The sequence below is a fragment of the Mauremys reevesii genome, linkage group 12 (genome assembly GCF_016161935.1).
Source record: "Mauremys reevesii isolate NIE-2019 linkage group 12, ASM1616193v1, whole genome shotgun sequence".
NCBI classification, from domain to species: Eukaryota; Metazoa; Chordata; order Testudines; family Geoemydidae; genus Mauremys; species Mauremys reevesii.
In genome coordinates this window covers 31,539,857-31,560,208 of record NC_052634.1, presented here as the reverse complement: position 1 = coordinate 31,560,208, position 20,352 = coordinate 31,539,857, and the positions used below count along the sequence as shown (strand labels likewise).

Sequence of the window (20,352 nt, the reverse complement as noted above, 5' to 3'; positions counted from 1 at the left end):
CTATTCCTCCAGCCTGCAAGGACAGAGGAGATGTCAAGGAGTTGCTCCTTCAATCCCCCCCACAGAAAGGCCCTTCTTAGGAAAGGCAAAATCCTGGAGAGAAAGAGTAACACTGAACAAGACTCCAGAAAGACAGATTTTTATACTCACAGTAAGAAGTTTTTCACCTCACCAGGGACTTGAACCCTGGACCCTCAGATTAAAAGTCTGATGCTCTGCCAACTGAGCTAGCCAGGCTCACATAGGAAAAGTATAAGTTGGTGCACAGGTGAAGCTAGTCAAGAAAAATCGAGACGGCCACAATAGGGGAAACCTGCTGCTCTCTCTCTCTTCCCAGCCCTGGCTTGGCTGGGTATTAGTGCTGGTTAAAAAGATGGGAAAATATCGGCATCTACCATCCTTTCATAGCTGTACAAGACTCAGGCACAATACAGAGGTGCTCATCTGCAAGTGCCGAATGGTTGGATTGGCTAATGCAGCCTGTAGACGTCCAGGGCACTCTGGGATATACAGCCAAGTGTCCATCACCATCATCAATTCAAAGGGATAATGATAATGGTAGCAAGGTTCACAACTGACTCAGCAGTTGCATACAAAGGTGCACGTTTGGCAGTTACGTTGGCTCAGGTTGGCCACCCCAGTCTAGATGTAGAAGTTACAACATTTAAACTGGAAAGAGGGGCCAATTTCCCCATCATTTCCCACCTTTACATCCAAACACGATGAAGGTAGCAGATAGAGCCAGAGCAGGTTGTCTATGGGACCAAGTATATGCAGAGTATCCTCGACAGAGGTTTGTTCAACCTGTTCTTAAAAACCTCTGAGGACAGAGACACCACAGACGCCTTTGGGAGCCTATTCGAGACCTTGACTACACTCAGAGTCTGACATTGGTGAAGTAGGAGGCTGAGAAAAACAACACTGGCTGTCAGAAAAAAACAGCCCTCCCTGGTGCTTTAAGCAGTAGGTTCTGGTGTTTTAGCAGCCATGGCCTGGGTTCAATTCCCCCTAAAAGCCAGAAGTTTTTCAATGAAAATCTCCATTCATTTCGCATTTGAAATGGAAAGGAAAAGAGGGCTTCTTGTCCTTATTAACAAGGCAAAGAATGGCTTTTTTCTCAGTAAATATTTTTAAAAGGCGCTGACTCGACCTGAAGATCTCATTTCATTTGTATTTACAATGGAATGATTCTCTCTAGGATAGACAGAAATTCTTCAGCTAGACTCGGATTCCACGGGAATACGAGAAGCGATTGTGTCTAACACCTGCCTTTTTTTGGACAACAGTGATGTCCAGGTTTTCCATGGACATTTCCCTTCCAGCACCTCAGGCTCCATCCAACAATACAAGAAACTGAAATGCACAGAAAGTTTCTCACCATAGGATTCACTGACCAGGCCGGGGGAAAAGTTTTACCATTTGAAGATGTTTGAATTCCCTCCAACTTCTCTCATACAAATGCTAAATAGTTGGTGGTGTAATGTTACAGGAGAGGTTGAAATTAGGCTATTTCGTCAGATAGAAGACAGTGATTGTGTCAGGAGTGGGATGTGAATGGAGCCTAGAGCAACAAATGACAGTCTTAGAGGGCTTATTCCTTCACCCTCTCACTTCCCTGGTCCTTCTCGCATGAACAGAGAGCAACAATACCTGAAGTCCAAAGGCGCAAACAATTCGATGTTTATTGGGGTGAGCGTCCATCAAGCATGATTCCAGTTTCCTTCCTTAGTGTTCCCTTCTCAGCTCTGACACCAAAGAGCTTTGTCTGTGTCCCTGTTTCTGTTCCCATCCCAGTTCCCATTTCCCCCTGTAGCAAAACATGATCCCAATTCCCCCATCCCCAGTCCCTGTTCCCATTTCCCCCCCCCCCGCCTTCCTGATTGACTGCAGACTATATAGTAAAACCTGAGTTCTACTTAGCTATGCCTTAACCAATCATTTTACTGAAATGTAACTAACCAATCCTAATATACTGTAATGTGATTATTTAACCAATTATATTCCACCACCTTCATTGGTTTACACCCAACAAAATTAATTATACAGCAGACAGAAACAATCACAGACCCAGACAGAGACCATGCAAATAAACATACAAAACAATACAGAAGGGAGGATTTCACAATTACATCTATACAGACATAAGGGTTTTCCAGCTGTGTCTATTGATAAGTGAGTTCTTGCCAGACAGGATGCTACCAAACTAAGTTTCCCTTTCTCTGGAGGTGATGGAATATCAGGGCAGGATTGTATTCCTAACAGCCCAATAGCACCTTATTTCAATGTGACTAGTTGGGAATGTGAGGATGTGACCATACACTTCCCAGCTTATGGCTGCCTTTGCTGCTTAGCTGAAGAACCAGGCCTCAGACTGTCACAGTAAAAGAAGGCAATTACACAGACAGTGATTTTTTATTCTTTCTTTTATACCTTTATAACTAGCTAAGTGATAAAAATACACCTAAATTCTTAAAGTACAGGCCTTTGCAGACTGGCCTGAATCTCTGTATCCTAACAGTCCTCGAGGTCAGGCAGCCTCTGGGTAAGGGGGTGGGGACTCAGATCCTTCCACTGGCCAATTCCACCCGGGTTGTGTATAAACCAGGGAAGTTTGCCACAATAACCAGACCAGATGCCCCCTTTACACTTGTACTCTGTCCTCATTGCTTCTCTGTCTCTCTTCCCTCATCTCTGCTGCTCCCCCTCTGGGCTTTCTCAGCACCTGGCCCCACAGCACTTCCTGGGGGCCAGAGACTACACTTTCTGTACCTGCGTATGTGGCCTCTCTCCTGATTGCTAAGGAAAGGAACCTTTCCAGGAAATGGCCACAGCTTCTGGGAATCCCTGTGTGGCTGTGAACAGAATTTGGCTCCTGGCACACAAGGCAACTTAAAAGCGAAGTACCCAGACAGGGGCTTGAACTGTGGACCCACAACTTAAGAGCCTGATGCTCTACCAACTGAGCTACCTAGGCTTATTGAGAATATTTTTACCGTTCACCACAAGAGCGAGCAGGCAGGCAAAAGAGAGTCAAAAAAAGTCCCAGGAACCCCTCCTCTTTTTCTGCACAGCCACTGCCTGTCAGAAGGATTCCTCCTCCTCAGGGAGACTAAATCTCTGTGCCTAGACAGCCGGTCCATCCGCTGCACCTCAATCCCCTATGCCCGAGCCTCCCTGCCAAAGCCCTGCACCTGGCCCCATACAATTAAGTCTCACTTGTCGCTGGGAACTTAACTTCTTGTGCCCAGAGTGTCTCAGCCCCCTCAGCAGATGACCTGAGAAACACAGTGTCCGGCTTTTCCAAAGAAGAGCTTAGACCCCCCTCATCATGTGGCCTAAAGGATAAGGCATCTCCCTGTGGATCAGATGATTCAGGATTTGAGTCCCCTCATGGTTGTGCTCACTTTGTGCTGCAAGTCCTGCTCCCTTCAGGGCTGGAACCTCTTCTTGGCCGCTCAGGCCAATGCTCTGGCTTCAGCTAGAGCCCCGGGAAGGAGTTGGGGGTTGGGTGTCACAAAGGCTGGGGCATGAGCCCCAGGTGCTTCCAGTCTCGCCTTTGCCCTTCCTGACTTGCCAAAGAAAATGGGCGGCTCCACTGCCAAAGTGAGCACCTGGAGTGGGAACCATACGAGGCCCCACCAGGGGGGCTGGCCCTGCTTTCCTACCATCTTCTGATGTTGGCCACAGAGCATCAGCAGCCGCCCTGCATGCTGGTCTGAGGGTGGCCTTCAGTGGGGTTCAGCACAGCAGGGAGCAGGCTGGCCCTGTGGCTGTCTGCTGGCCACACATAGGCATGGTCCTCTCCTCCTCTTGCCCTGACCTCCGCTGCTTTTAAGCCTTCCCTTGGAGCTGTCAGCACCAGCCGCCTCTGCTCTAGGTGCCCAGAGGAGGAGAGGTGCTGGGCTCCCACCTGCCCAGCCCTGCTTCCTTCAAGCACAGTGGCAAGTGCCAGACTTGTGGGCACTAGGTGAAGCCGTGAGAATCCCAACCCTCAGGTGTCAGTTCTAGAGCCCTGACCCATACAGCAGGAGGGAAAAAAATTGCTCTTGCAGAGCTGGAGACAGGGAAGTGGAGCACTGTGAGCTCCAGGGTTTTACCACAAGGTCCCACTGAGATCTGAACTCAGATTGCAGGATTCAGAGTCCTGAGTGCTGCCCATTACACCATGGGACCAGCTCATGCTCCCTTTTCTGGCCATCAGTGACCCTCATGGGGCCTGCTCGAATAAGGGACTGTTGGCCCCTTACTAAAGCTTAGTGGGGGTTTTGGTTGGCTAGTTCCCAGTCCCAATAGAAGGGGGAAGGGCCAATGGGAAATCAGGCCCCTGAGACCGACAGTCCCCAGGGGCAATGGGGAGAGGCCAAAGCTCCAAGTTAGCTGCACTGACAGGCCAGGCAGTGTAATGAGGGAGTCACCAGGCCAGGGGGTCCCATCCTCCGTGGGAGCTGGAACTGCCTGGGTCAGAGTGGGGCAGAGCTAAGGAGAGAGCAGGAGCCCGAGAAGAGCCGGGGAGCAGAGCTGCACAGGTGTAGTGCCAGAAACTGCTCCCTGTAGGACTTTGCTACCTGTAGTAGTTACTGAGACCTGAGGTTGTTCTTATTTGCTGACTTGTCCTAATTGGCTAAAACTTGAGAGTGGTGGGGGATGGAAGCATAAAGGCTTCGTCCTCCAAGCGACCCTGCCTGGTGTCCATCTGTATCTATTACCTCTTAACACCGGATTGTAAAAAATAGAGTGAGGTCATTTAAACATCATTTATTTTGCAGCTTCATTTACTGTGCTAACAATGTAGCATCCTGACACTGATATTTCTGCCCATGTGCCCTGTGGGTTGGATTCATTATAGTGGGACGCGGGACATGTGGAGGATAATTTAAACTCTTAATTTCCTTAGGGTTTCCCTTTAATATACTTCTATGCTGGTGCAATTTCTGACCATTGCACGTCTATTGTATTTATTACAATAGCACAAGTAAGTCACACAAGTGACGTAGTCTAAGGACTTGGCTACACTTGCAAGTTAGAGCCCATTAAAGCAGCCCCGGGTGCCCTAACTCCTGAGGTGTCCACACTCGCAAGGCACATGGAGCACCTGGGCTCTGCAGGTGGAGCGCTGCTGGTAATCCATCTCCATGAGAAGTATAAAGCTTGCTGAGCCCTGCTGAAATACCCGGGCATCAGTGTGGATGACGTGTTGCATCACTGCACTATGTTTGGCCTCAGGAAATGTCCCATAATCCCCTGAAGTCAAGTGCCCACTCTGGTCATTGTTTTGAAATCGGCTGCAGGCATGCGGATATCCCCTTTCAAAGCTCCGTTTCTGACAGCCGGCTGCTTATCTGCTCTGGGACAAAGCAACCATTAGTGTGGAATGCTGCTGTTGTGAGTGTGTATGAGGGGAGGTGGGGGTCTGCTCCTGTCCGAACACACAAGACAGCATGCTGACACACTCTCAGCCCCCCAAACACACTGTCACTCCCCCCACGTACACACAACACACTCCCTGTCACACTCCACCCCCGCCCCCCATTTGAAAAGCACGTTGCAGCCACTTGCACACTGGGATAGCTACCACACTGCACTGCTCTCTGTGGCATTGCCAGAGCTGCTAATGTGGCCACTCCAGTGCGCTTGCAGCTGTCAGTGTGAACACACGGCAGCGGTTTCCCTGCTGTGGTTTAACTCCCAGCGCTCTACCTCTGAAAGTGTAGCCAAGCCCTAAATTTCCCAAACCAACCGAACTCAGTAACTGCCCTCCACCACCACATGCAGGGAGTAGGGGCACCGTGGAGCACACGCCACACTTACTGGCTCAGCCTTGTGCATGCTGGGGTGGCCACCTCCCCATTGATGAGACCTGGTCCCACCATCTCCGCGGAGCTCCAGTCTGCCCTGCTGCCATCCCTGTCTGTGTTGTCTTCTCTAGCAGTTGACTGGAAGGTGAGCATTGGCCGCATGCCATGTAGCCGTGTTGTCTCGAAGGGCGAAAGCAGGAAGAATGGTGCCTTCATAGCCCACCTAATATTCCATAACATAGTTAAGGAAAATATTTCTCAATGAATTCCCAGTAAAAGATCAGTAGCAGCCAGTGTCCGCATCAGTCTACGAGCATTGGTATTTTCTTGAAATTTGTCAGACCAACCTATCTAACACCTAACACCCATTTGAAGTTCTTCTTTTCACACTGTTGCTCATTCTCAGGTTCTGCTTTGTCTCCAGGCAGATCCATTCTCTTTCAGGACAGCCTTGCTCTTTCTGTCTGTTTCACTCACTGAGGTGTCGGAGTAAACACTCCCCTTCCTTCTATTCTCAGACAAACTCTAGTATTAAGTGTTTGCTACTGATGGGTCTAGAAAGCATTTGTCAAGTGGAAGATGCTGTTTCTGGGGGATTGCTCCCAAGATCCAGTACTTTGGGTTCAAATGTCTCCCAGCTTCCTTGGGGAAAATAACACCAAGGCTTTGTTGCAATATACAAGAAGGAAGGAGTTTTTCCACCCCAGATGGGACTTGAACCCACAATCTCTAGCTTAGGAAGCTAATGCCTTGTCCATTAGGCCACTGAAGAGCAGTAGAAGGAGGGATGGAAATTCCCTCTCAGGATTGCACATTCCTCACATTCACTCAGAAGCCAAATACCCATTTAATGGCCTTACAGAAACATCTGCATCCCCCCGGCAGCGAGGCAACTGGGCAGGTCGCTGACAGAGCTGAGCACCACCTTTCTGCCAGCCATCTTTAGAGAAGAACCCCACCCTAGAGTCACCCCTCCCTCCTTCAGCACCTCCACGGCTGTGGCTCTGAGCAGCAGTAGGATGATTAGGGGGCGAATCCGGGGCTGGAAGGGGGGTAAGGTCGGCCTGTAAGGAGTAACCAGGTGGGGCAGACCCAGGGGGAGGCTGTGGGCTGCTGGTCGGTTGTTGGGATCCGAGCTCTAGATCAAAGCTGCACAGTGACCTGACACCCAGGGTTATAGGGCTGACATAGTGACCCCCTTACTGGCCTCGGTGACCCCCAAACCCTTGTTACTAAGGGCATTGAGGAGTCTCTGTCCCTTAATAACTTCTGGGAGGTCCCCAGCAGGCTGCGGGCGTCAGCCGCCTCCTGCCTCACAGGTTAGACTCTTGGCGCTGTGCCAGCCGCCCCCTCGCTTGCAGGCCCAGTGTAAGAAGCAGGAGGCCCGGTGCTGGCAGAAGAGGGTTTTGATTAATCGACCTCTGTGTTATGGGCACAGGACGCTTCCACTCAGTAGCACAGCTGGGGGGGAGCAGGGGGAGCAGCTAAGGGCGCCGGGTTCCTCCGGTGGGGGTGTGGAGCAGCCGTTCGTTCTCCTGTTCGCACTCCTCTGCGGTGTGAAAATTGGGGAGGGGAGGCGGAAGCCCCACTTCCCTCCCGAAATGACGTCCAGTGGGGGAAGCCAGGACAGCAGGGTGGGGCGGCAAGTGGTGGCCAGACTCTCGCCGCCAGGGTCTAGTCTAGCTCAGGGTCCAGCTCAACTTCCTCCCCGCGCCACTGGCCCCCAGTCCCCTTCCACCACCAGGTCAACCCGGGCACTAGGGCAGGAACGGGGTGAGGCAGCAAGTCAAGCTGAGCAAGGCAGGCAAAAGCGAGTCTTGTCTTCATGGGCCACTCCCAATGACGTCCTTTTTGTCTGCAACTGCTGCAAAAACCTCCTGGACAGAGAAGCCTCATACACAGAAATCTTGTTCAGTTGCATGACAATCTAAAGGTCCCTGGTTCAATCCCAGGGTTTGACAGGTACTTTCATCCCTCTTCGTGCAGGGGCAGCTTGTCCTCTGGAAGCACCTTTACCTGAGGCAAGTACCTGGCTTTGAGCTCCCCAGCAGGACAACAGCGTGGGGGCTTCTGGCCCACCTGCAGGGCTGGCTCCAGGCTTTCTGCCGCCCCAAGCCAAAAAAATTTTTGGCTGCCCCCCACCCCAGCCCTGGGCTCTCACCCCCCTCCCACCTGTGCCCCCCCACACCCTCTGCTGCCCCAGTGCTGGGCTCTCCCCCCAACCCCACCCACACCCCTACTGCCCCGGCCCTGGGCACCCCCCCCACCAGTGCTGAATGCCCGCTCCCCCCTCGCCTCCAGCTGGTCAGGCGCTGGCAGGGTCGGAGTAAGCAGTGGGGCTCCCGGGCCGGGCCTCAGCCCAGAGTTCCTCCAGCCAGGGCTCCCGCCTCCAGGACCAGCTGGGACCTGGGAGGGCAGAGCCAGGGGACTGTCCCAGCAGGAGGCTGAGGAGCTGGGGCAGGGTAGCTCCAGAGGGAGCACAGCCCCAGAGAGTGGGACACGGGCCCCGCATGGCAGTACCCCGCCCCCTATGACCCCGTTGCTGCTGCTGCTTTTGGCCGCCCTGCTGTGGTGTTGGAGGGCAGCCGCCCAGCAGCACCTGGTGTCCCCTGCTTGGAGCCTGCCCGGACAAGCCACAAGTGTTGGACAGACAAAGCGACACAGGATCTTTTCAGGGGGCAAGACAAAGACGCCACATTTATTATGAGAACAATTTGATTTATGACCAATAACTAATATTTTAATCCTTATACACACACATTATACCTAATACCTATACACACACACACACAAACACCCATCAGATGTTCTGCAGCTGCTGCATAGTTACCAGTCCTGAAGACAGCTTGAGTTTGTGACTTGAGTTTGCAGCTTGGGTTTGTAGCTTGTGGCGGTAACTGGCCAGGAAAGCCGGGCACAAGGACGAGCTGGGTCTCTGTTGGGCCTGCTCCGATGTCCTTCCATGTTGGCAGCAGAATGTTACCCTCCAAAGTCTCCCATCTCACCTGTCCTTTTTGTAGGCTTTAGTTTGAATCCAGAGTCTATAGGTCTTGCTGTGTCACTGCCTCTGGGTTTGGTGATTGATCACCCATCAATTGCAGGCGTGACTTTCAGCCTGGGACCTGACTTTGATCTTCCTTCTATTGCACCTTTTCTTTTTAGGGTGGTCTCTTCTTACTTTGTTAGGGCTCTTGTCTGCATCTTCAGCCGGTGGGGTTTGAACTCTGTTTCATCAGGACAGGCTGGGGCTGGAGGTTGATTCCATCATCCACACATGCCTCAGTCACACATCTAACCTAAACTAATAAGATTACAGCAGGGTTTGCAAAAATGAAGGTTGGAGGAAGCTATTACAAAATGAAGTGAGCGTTTTAAAACGGGGTTTGAATTACAATATGGCAAACAGTGAACAGAAGTTACAATATAGCCAAGTGTAGTGAATGGTGAACAGAAGTTACATGGATAAACTGAACAATTAAAAACAATTTCATTCATCAGTTTTACAGGGGCTGCAGGTCTGGAGTGAGAGGCATCAGCAGAGCTGTCAATCTGGAGGTCAGGACTGGGATAGCAGGGGCTGCGGGTCGGGAGTGAGGGGCACCAGTAGCGCAGTGACTACAGAGCTCAGTGGGAGCCCAGGGGGCTGCAGTTCGGGAGTGAGGGGCACCGGTACAGCTGGGGGAAGCCCAGGGTGCTGTGGGTCGGGAGTGAGGGGCACCAGCAGAGCTGTGAGTCTGGAGGTCAGGACTGGGATAGCAGGGGCTGTGGGTCGGGAGTGAGGGGCACCAGCAGAGCTATGAGTCCGGAGGTCAGGACTGGGATAGCAGGGGCTGCGGGTCGGGAATGAGGGGCACCATGAGAGCTGGGGGAAGCCCAGGGGGCTGCAGGTCAGGAGTGAGGGGCACCAGCAGAGCTGTGAGGCTGGAGGTCATGACTGGGATAGGATGATGGGCAGAGGGTGATTGGTGGAAGGGCCCATCTCTCTGGTCCTCGGCCAGGGAAGAAGGATGGGGCTGGAGTCTTGTTCTTCACGAGTACAGAAGGTGCTGGAGCTCTGACCAGGGAGGGCATTAGGAACCCATTATCATGCAGGGAAACATTCAACCGCTGATCTATACTCTCAACAAAGAGTGTCCTGTATAGCCCAGAACAGGGCCAGTGCCAGTCCTCTAATCCTCCCATGGGCCAATAATGTCACTCATACTGCCCAGAACCCATCCCCCAAAACTCTGCCCCTCACCTGCCTAAGGCTCTGGGAGGAAGTTTGGGTGGGGGGAGGAGATCTAGGGTGCAGGCCCTGGGTTGGGGCTGGGGATTGGGGTGCAGGCTCTGGGGGGAGTTTGGGTGCAGAAGGGGTGAGAGGCTGGTCTCTGGGAGGGAGTTTGGGTGGGGGAGGGGTTCTGGGGTGCAGGCTCTGGGATGGAGTTTGGGTGCAGGGTGCAGGCTCTGGGCTGGGGCAGGGGGTAGCAGGAACAGGAGGAGGGGTGGGGTTGCAGACTCTGGGCGGGAGCTTGGGGGCAGGCGGGAGGGGACATGTGGGAAGGGGGAGGGGGTGCAGGCTCTGGGAGGGAGTTTGGGAGAGGGAAGAGGTATGTGGGGAGGGGCTGGCAGTGCAGGCTCAGGGAGGGGGTCAAGGATGCAGCACTTACCTGCGGCTCCAAGGCAGGGCAGGCTGGGGGGCCTCCGGGTGCTGCTGCCCCCAGGCATCACCCCCACAGTGTCCCATTGGCTGCAGGGGCTCGGGGTGGGGGCCGGCAGCCACTGGAGCGAGCAGGCAGATGCTGCTCAGCTCCGCTGCACTGACGGGACCCTGGGGGGGAGCGCCTGGGGGTGGCAGGTGGGGCCAAGGGAGTGACCCGGTCCCAAAACTGCTGGAGCCCCACGGGCGAGACCTGGGAACCAGGACTGCCAGCCAGACAAACACCTTTAAGAGGAGGCGTCCCTCTCCCTGTCAAAAACTGATCTTCCTCCTTCAGTTCAGTGACAGCCTGAATTGTTCCTTATCCCGGCAGAGCCAGAGGACTGAAAGCAGCAACATCAAACCCCTGTGTAGCTCGCAGGAATGGACATAAACACACCCTGGTATCTGAGGAGATGTTCAGCTTTGCCCTTGGTCAACTACAAGGCTAAAGGGAAAGGAGGTGGCGCCAGGTATAAAGAGTGAAACACGACACATCATAGTTATGCCCATGGTGGCTGCAAAATCTTTTGACGTACTTCTTCTTATCAGCAGTGTATTGTTTTCTCTGGAGCCTAGGCCTTGACCAAGAAATTTGTACTTTGCTAAAATAATCGACTGCCCCTGGTGAAGACAATGGACTTGACACCCACTGGGGTGTCCCTACACAGGTACAAGTACTAACAACAGTGGCTGCCTTTTAGCCATAGATTTTAAACAGGGCAATAAATTGAAACAAACCCCTGTTAAATCATTTCTCAGCCCGAGTCCTTCACCCACATTCCCTAGAGCATTGGGCCACCATGTGGACGTTTCATTTCTGACCTCAGTTTCACACAGAGACAAAATTTCCTTTGCACAGATCCATAAACAGCAAAACCTCCCTGTGTCTCTGGTCTGAGCCAGGGCATTCGATGCCAGTGAACCTTTTTCTCCTGCAATGGCGACGGTCAGACAGAGGGGTCGTGGCACCTGCATCCCTGCCAGGGAGATATTGGCTCGGCTCTTTCTTTCTGCTGCTGTTGTTAGTCCATGAAACATCAGGGATAGAATGCAAGGCTGAGTTCACGCACCAGCCCTCTGAAAAATTTCAGTGCCCCAGAGAAATCCTGCCCCCTGCTATTGGAACGATGTGCTGGAGATTTGACTAGGAAAGGGACTGTCTGAATTGTCAGAGTGGGGAATGAACAACAATCTACAGCAATGTCGTTCACACAAACACTCTCCCATCCTGCTCCAGCCGGAAGGGAAATGGGCAGGAATTCTCGCTGTTCAGCCAAGGACACACTTACGCTAATGCAGCCATGAGTGTGCTGGGGGAGCTGGTCTGAGCAAACAATTTGAAGTGACAATTCAGTGAGAACAGAATCATCATGTAGTGAAACAAGTATAGCTCAAGTAGTTGTGGCGGAGGGGTTAAGGTGATGGACTAGAAATCCATTGGGGTCTCCCTGCGCAGGTTCAAATCCTGCCAACTATGCAAGTGCTGCACTGTTGTTATTATTGTAGTCTTAGTACCTGAGCATCCACAGTGCAAACTGGAGCCAGATCTAGTTTCACTCTGTCTACACTTAAAACACTGCAGTGGCACCACTATAGCAGTTTGGAGTAAACAGTGACTGGAGGAGTTTTCCCATCCCTGTAATAGCTACATGGACAGAACAATTCTTCCTTTTCTTTAGCACTATCTAACCAGGGCTTAGGTCACCTTAACTAGATGGGTTTGGGGGGGTGTCACACCCTGAGAGACGTCGCTCTGCCAGTTAAGTGCTCAGCGTACACCAGCCCTTAGATCCCTGTTGGTATTTCAATGCAGGCACTGACCTGTGAGAGGAAAACATCAGCTCACAAACACAGAGACTGAATTCCCCACAATTAATCTCGCTGCACTTTCCAGAAAGTCACAAAATTCAATTCATTCTTGCTAGGAGAGAGAAAAAATAAGTGACACTAAGTTTTTGGCTTGGTTAAATAAAATTAAGTGTTTAATCAATATAGTAAAAATCTGTACTGATTCCTCTAACTAACACCACAGCGTGAAATAGGAACAGAGACAAAGCTTGTCAGTGACGACCAATTTCGCAAATGATCTTCCCATTATTAATTTCCACGCTGCCCCCATTGGAGGTCTGGGCATCTCCAGTGTCATTGCTCTGCATTCACCTTCCCCTAGAATTGTTCTCGGACATTCGCCTTCCTCTGCAGCATGGGGCACGGGTCACTTGCTGGAGGATTCCCTGCACCTTGAGGTCTTTAAGCCACGATTTGAGGACTTCAATAACTCAGACATAGGATAGGGGTTTGTTACAGGAGTGGGTGGGTGAGATTCTGTGGCCTGCATTGTGCAGGAGGTCAGACTAGATGATCATAATGGTCCCTTCTGACCTTAAGTCTATGAATCGATGAATCTAGTCCCAAATTTGGAAAATTGTGCAGCTCAGAATGAGAATAGTGACCCCGTCTCCTTCCTGCACCTGCTCTACATTGCTCCACAGCAGCTTCTCCCCCTGCAGAGTCACCCCAGCACGGCAGTGCCGCCGCCCAGGGTTCAGCAGGGGCCCCTGGCAAGGACCGTGGGTGCAGCTAACAGCCCAGTGTGCCTGGCCCTGAGGCAGCTGTAAAAAAGCAACACTCCCCCCAGAAGTACAGAGACTGAATTCCCCAACTTTAACATCATGACCCTCTGTAGAAAGCCACACGTCAGTTGTATTTTCACAGGGAGATGCAAAAATCAAGTGACACCAATTTTTAAGTTGAGTAAATAAAGTTGAGGAGATAGTTATTAACCTCACAAAAATACACTAAAGATCCCTCAACATGACCCCTGAAGGTGAAATATGAACAGAGACAAACCTTGTCAGCAAAGGCTCATTTCCCAAACAATCCTCAAAATGTTACTAATTCCCACCCCTCCCCCACAGGAGCTCTGTGCAGTGTCACTGTTCTGCAGGCAGCTTCCCATTCAATGCTGTTGTGGGACATTCCCAGACCTGGAAATGTACCAACGACAGAATTTGAAGAGCAAACCTGGCTCCCCGCACCAGGTGGGATTTGAGTGTTTTGTCCCCCTTACTTAGTGTTTGTCAATAGTACAGATGCCATGGGCAGGACTCCAGGCTCTGCTTGAGGGATCCTGGCACAGGGGCTGGTGGGGGAGAAAGGATTATAGCTTCTGACCTGTGCTCTGGAGAGGAGGTAATAAGTGAAGGGGGCATTTCTGACTCCTCCCCTCCTCAGTGTCCCTGGGCTGGAATTCTACATTCCTCAGGGCCAAATAAGGGGGTGATGCTACTTGGCTAATGAAAACCAGTGCTCCAGTTGAGGTTTGAACTCACAACCTCAGCATAGCTCCTCAGCACTGCCCTATAAGTACTGTGCGCTAACCAATTGCGCCACTGGAGCACCTGTTAATTAAGAATCTCTGAGACCCCCCTAGGCTGATAAAGCCAAGGAGTGACCCCAAAACATTCTCAGTGGGGCTGACAGCAGGTAGCGACAAGTGTTGGTACTCGGTGGGGTGGATTCTTCTTAAGGGTTCCAGGCCCCATTTGACCCTTTTGTTCTTCCCTGTGTAATAACAGAGCTGGTTAAGACTCAATGGAGAGTCTTGCTGCAGACCAACAGAGCTGAAATCACTGAGAACCAGCCCTAAGCATTAGTCCTGCTTTGGGACAGCGTCTCTCATGCAAGAAACTGCCCAGTCTGCGCTAGCAGTGAGGCTCCCTCACTAACAGCTGAAATCAGGGAGAGCTGTGTGAAGTGCAGGGCCCCAGCGGTGCCTGAACAGGGGGGAACAACACCCCAGGTGCCCAGAGGAGGAGAGGTGTGTTGGGCTCCAGCCTGGGACTCTGCCTCCCTCCTGCCTAGCCCTGACTGTGAAGCCTGGCCCTGGCCCTCCTTCCTTTAAATGCCATGTGGGCAAGAGGAAGAGTGTGGCAGCTGCAGGGACCAAAGTTGTGGACATCAGGTGAAGCAGCAAGAAGCAACCATATGGTCAATCCACAGGAATCTCTAGCCAGACTGTTAAGTTCTGGGACCCCCAACCTATAGTGGCCAGTCCACTGAACAAGCTGGACCAAAGACCTATCTCCGGTGGGCATCAGTCACCCAGCGTGAGGGGGAAAAAACCTCAGTCTAGTTGACCCTGAGAGAAGGTAGCCAAACACATTGAGCCCCAGTGCTTTGTAGCAAAGCAATGTATCGCCATGAGGTCCCACTGAGATTTGAACTCAGATTCCAGGATTCAAAGTCCTGAGTGCTGCCCATTACACCATGGGACCTACTGCTGTTTCATTTTCTAGACCCGTGTGACTCTTGGCTGGTTTGCACTCTGCACTTATTGCTTCCCACCATCAGCTTCCTCTCGCAGAACTCTCTCTCCTCCTCCAGTGACTGTGGTCCTGCACTACCGGATCCGCGGGTCCTGCCCTGAGTCCCTGCATCCCCCTGCTTTGTCTCCATTCCCTGCAGGCTGCAAAAATGTCAGGGGAGTCTGCTCCTCCCTTCACTCGATGCTCCCGCTCATATCGGCCAGCTGGAGCCTCATCTCCTGGAACTCGGGCAGCTGTCGCTTGATCCAATCGTACAGTCACACGCTGACTGGCTCCCCTGCCTGGATGCTCTTGTGGAAATCCCACAGGCGATGCTGCAGGACTTTGCACTGTTGGTTTCTTTAATGTTGTGATGTTTCCCCAGCTGCCGGAACAAAGCCACCAACTCCTCCCTCACCGACTCCCACCAATCCCCCTGGTAACCACAGAACCCTCTGATGCTTTCCCGTTCTGCCAACACCTCCAGGCCTCGCCCCCCTGCTCCTTTATCTTGCAAGCTCTGGATGTTCAGCTTCCAATATCCTCTGCCCTGGGTCAAGGAATTGCCCACATTGAGCACACGGTGAGAGCTGCGTGATCCGAACAGTCCATTGGCACCACCCTGCACTGGGCTGTCGACGTGCTCTCCTTCACGTAAATCCGGTCAATGCGACTCCTGGCCTGTCCCCGCAGAAAGGTGTATCCCCTCTGCGGCTGGTGTGAGCTCGGGTCAGAGGAATAGGAGGCTACTGCCCACCCTCCACTGGTTCCACTGTGGAGAAACATGTCCTCTAAGCTGACCTCACTACAGACCTGTGCCGGGTAGTGCTCATCATAGAAGAGTTTCCTCTGACGGTCAGGAAAACAGGACCAGCAGTCCTCAGGCCGGAGCAACAATTGAAATCCCCCCCGACACCAAACACCATGCGGTCTAGAAGAAGGGAGCCAGTTCCTTCATAGAACTTTCCTTTCATGCCTTAATTGGGGACCATACACACTAATATAGCAGTAACCAGTGCCATGGGGCACAAAGCCACCAGTAATGCCCTCTCTGGTCGGAGCTCCAGCACCTTCTGTACTCGTACCGTGAATGTGAAGAGCAAGACTCCAACCCCATCATTCTTCCCTGGCCTGGAGGACCAGAGAGATGGGCCCTTCCTCCAATCACCCTCTGCCCATCAAGCTACCCTAGAGTTGTTAATGTGCATTTCCTGAACACCCACCATGGCCAAGCCCAGCTGCTCCAAGGCACTGAACATCAAGTGCCTCCTCCTGGGCCCCCAACTCCCTTCCACAGGGCCACTTTCACACATGCCCCTTCCCTGGTACTGCCCTCCCTCAGCTGCACAGAAGAGTTTTCATCCTCTATACCTGCCTGTCACTGCCCAGCACCCCGTCTAGCACTCTCTTCCTGCCATATTGGGTCCACCAATAACTCACTTAGGAGAGACAGCTCCTGTCCCTCATTGTTAAATGTCAGGCCAGCCAATTAGGGGCAGAAGCCCACAATATCTTTTCCTACTGCAGAGCCCAAGCTCAGGGACTCACCTTGGGTGCAGGGACCACTGTGCTCCCAGAAAACAAACCACCCCTGTGCAAAGAGGGATGAAAGGGCCTGCCAAAGCCTGGGATTGAACCAAGGACCTTTAGAACTTCAGTTTAATGTTCTCCCAACTGAGCTACTTCGGCAGCTGTGTGGTAATTTTTTGGCCTGTTGCTTCTCTGCCCGAGATATTTTTGCAGCAGTTGCAGACAAAAAGGACGCCATTGTGAGCGGCCCATGAAGACAAGACTCGCTTTTGCCTGCCTTGCTCAGCTTGACTTGCTGCCTCACCCCGTTCCTGCCCTAGTGCCCGGGTTGACCTGGTGGTGGAAGGGGACTGGGGGCCAGTGGCGCGGGGAGGATGTTGAGATGGACCCTGAGCTAGACTAGACCCTGGCGGTGAGAGTCTGGCCACCACTTGCCGCCCCCACCCTGTTGTCCTGGCTTCCCCCACTGGGCGTCATTTCGGGAGGGAAGTGGGGCTTCTGCCTCCCCTCCCCGATTTTCACACCGCAGAGGAGTGCGAACAGGAAACACACCCCCACCGGAGGAACCCGACGCCCTTAGCTGCTCCCCCTGCTCCCCTCCAGCTGTGCTACTGAGTGGAAGCGTCCTGTGCCCATCACACAGAGGTCGATTAATCAAAACCCTCTTCTGCCAGCACCAGGCCTCCTGCTTCTTTCACTGGGCCTGCAAGCGAGGGGGTGGCTGGCACAGCACCAAGAGTCTAACCTGTGAGGCAGGAGGCGGCTGACGCCCGCAGCCTGCTGGGGAGCTCCCAGAAGTTATTAAGGGACAGAGGCTCCTCAATGCCCTTAGTAACAAGGGTTTGGGGGTCACCAAGGCCAGTAAGGGGGTCACTATTTCGGCCTTATAACCCTGGGTGTCAGGTCGCTGTGCAGCTTTGATCTAGAGCTCGGATCCCAACAACCAACCAGCAGCCCACAGCCTCCCCCTGGGTCTGCCCCATCTGGTTACTTCTTACAGGCCGACCTTACCCCCCTTCCAGCCCCGGATTCACCCCCTAATCATCCTACTGCCGCTCAGAGCCACAGACGTGGAGGTGCTGAAGGAGGGAGGGGTGACTCTAGGGTGGGGTTCTTCTCTAAAGATGGCTGGCAGAAAGGTGGTGCTCAGCTCTGTCAGCGACCTGCCCAGTTGCCTCGCTGCCAGGGGATGCAGATGTTTCTGTAAGGCGATTAATTGGTGTATTTGACTTCTGATTGAATGTGAGGAATGTGCAATCCTGAGAGGGAATTTCCATCCCTCTTTCCACTGGTTTTCAGGGCCCCAGTGGCCTAATGGATAAGGCGTTGGCTTCCTAAGCCAGAGATTGTGGGTTCAAGTCCCATCTGGGGTGAAAAGCTCCTTTCTTCTTGTACATTGCAAAAAAGCCTTGGTGCTATTTTCACCAAGGAAGCTGGGAGACGTTTGAACCCAAAGTACTGGATCTTGGGAGCAATCCCCCAGAAACGGTATCTTCCACTTGACAAATGCTTTCTAGACCCATCAGTAGCAAACAGTTAATACTAGTGTTTGTCTGAGAATAGAAGGAAGGGGAGTGTTTACTCCGACACCTCAGCGAGTGAAACAGACAGAAAGAGCAAGGCTGTCCTGAAAGAGAATGGATCTGTCTGGAGACAAAGCAGAACCTGAGAATGAGCAACAGTGTGAAAAGAAGAACTTCAAATGTGTGTTAGGTGTTAGTTAGGTTGGTCTGACAAATTTCAAGAAAATACCAATGCTCGTAGACTGATGCGGACACTGGCTGCTTCTGATCTTTTACTGAGAGGTCATTGAGAAATATTTTCCTTAACTATGATATGGAATATTTGGTGGGCTATGAAGGTACCATTCCTCCTGCTTTCGCCCTTGGAGACAACATGGCTACATGGCATGCAGCCAGTGCTCACCTTCCAGTCAACTGCTAGAGAAGACAGCACAGACAGGGATGGCAGCAGGGCAGCCTGGAGCTCCAAGGAGACGGTGGGACCAGGTCTCATCAACAGGGAGGTGGCCACCCCACCATGCACAAGGCTGAGCCAGCAAGTGCGGCGTGTGCTTCACTGTGTCCCTACTCACTGCACATGGTGGTGGAGGGCTGTCCTGCCTGGCTGATGTCAGCATCTCTCTGTGAGGTCACCACCTCCCCACCACCTTGGACCAATAGTCTGAGGTCCTGCAAAAGGCCTTTGTGATGTCACTGCCACACCCCTCCCTTGCTGTGCTAATATCCTGCCCCTGCCCAGGCACTTTGGAGGTTTGAGCTACTCCCTGTGGATCACCCCACTCAAGGAGCGTTCGTTCTAGGAAGCAAGCCGGCTAGACAGGAAAACATCAGACGCTGCTCCCAATGCTACACTCAGTTATTCAGAAATTAGTCGACTTTATGGCCAGAAGAGACGATTAGAGCATCTAATCTGACCCCCTGCATATCACCGGCCTCCTGTATGACACAAGCCGGCTTCCAGAAAGGCATCTAGCCTTCATTAAATGACATCAGGAGATGGCGAATCCACCACTTTCCTTGGTAGCTTGTTCCTGTGGTGAATCATGCTCGCTGTTGAATATTTGTGCCTTAGATGTAATATGAATTTGTCTCTTTTCACCTTCCAGCCATTTGCTCTTGTTATGCCTTTCTCTGCTGGATTAAAGAGCCCTTTAATACCCAATATTTTCTCTCCATTAAGGCACTTCAACACTTCATTGATGTCACCTGCCAATCTTCTTTTGATAAGCTAAACAGGTTGAGCTCATTCAGTAGCTCACTAAAAGGCATTTTTCTCCAGCCCTCAGAACATTTGGTGGCTCTTTGCTGCCCCAGCTCCAATTTCACAACATCTTTTTCAAATGAGGACACCAAAACTGGAGGCAGTATTCCAGTATCAGTCTCACTGATGCCGTGTCACCTCCTGTGACGTTATTGACATAATCTGTAACTGTACAGATCACTGTTGCGACCACTGTTCTATATTTGCAGCCAATATTGTAGAAAGGTTGTTGTGTAAGGGGTCTACGGAGAGGTTCTGATTGGCTGATTCTAATGATGCTATCTCTAGATGTGTATCATTTTTGTAGCTGACGTTATGAATATTGGCTGTATGCTGCTCGTATTTCAAACTTGTGCTCTGCTTCCGGGGAACACCCCAGACAAGTTGGTGTCAGTTCTGTCTAGCCTGTTTGATGGGTCATTAAGGAACATCAGCTGTACAATTGACCCATTGAGAGAAGGCAGATATGGCTCCCTGGCATGCCAAACCCCCGCTGAAGGCCACTCACAGACCAGCATTCGTTCAGCGGCCAGCATCACAAGGCGGTAGGAAAGCAGGGCCAGCCCCTGAGTGGGGCCTCTGACCGTTCCCACTCCAGGGGCTCCTTTTGGCGGTGGGGCAGGAGATATTTCCCCCAAGAGGCTCTTTCCCAGCTGCTGAGAAGAACAGAAGTACCCAGTGTTTGCTCTTGCCGTGAAAGGGGTTAATACGTTTAGGTGGCCTGGCTAGCTCAGCTGGCAGCACCTCTGGCTCTTACTCTGAAGGTTGAAGTTACAATGCCCTGTTTGGGTGCTTGGGGCTCCTCTTCAACAATACAACACACAATCTGCCTAAGCCCCCACCCAGTAACCTGGGGAAACTAACCCTGGCCACTGGGTGCCTCTAAGAGGCCATACTTTCCCCACTCACAACCACTGAGTGTAGAAAAGAAACTTTAAGAAAAAGGAGGAAAATCACCTTGTATTAACTTGGGAAAACACCACAATCAGGATTCATAACACAACACTATGAGCAAAACACCCACCCCACAGTGCTCTGGGCAGTGGCCTTTTGCCTCGGGCTCCTAAATCCAGACCCCAGAAGCTCTGTGGATGTGCCCCTCCCTTCACTGCACCTCACCCACAGCTGCTGTCCTGGGTCAGTGAAAACCCAGAGTTCACCTCTCACCTCCTGGGGGGAAAGCCCCTTTCTCCCTCCGCTGTCTGGCCACATTGCCGGTCACTTGCCGTTCCACCCTGTCACCGCTCTGCTGGCC

At 52.2% G+C, this 20,352-nt stretch overlaps 3 non-coding genes across 3 annotated transcripts; 1 reads left to right on the top strand and 2 right to left on the bottom strand.

The window, feature by feature from the left end:
* Positions 1–13,783: 13,783 nt before the first annotated feature.
* Positions 13,784–13,875, bottom strand: TRNAI-UAU. The gene is given in 2 exon segments: positions 13,784–13,819; positions 13,838–13,875. It is a non-coding gene; the product is annotated as a tRNA-Ile (tRNA).
* Positions 13,876–14,681: 806 nt separating this feature from the next.
* Positions 14,682–14,753, bottom strand: TRNAQ-UUG. Its single transcript has one exon. It is a non-coding gene; the product is annotated as a tRNA-Gln (tRNA).
* A 2,860-nt stretch (positions 14,754–17,613) lies between these two features.
* On the top strand, positions 17,614–17,686 carry TRNAR-CCU. The gene has a single exon. It is a non-coding gene; the product is annotated as a tRNA-Arg (tRNA).
* The last annotated feature ends 2,666 nt before the right edge of the window (positions 17,687–20,352 follow it).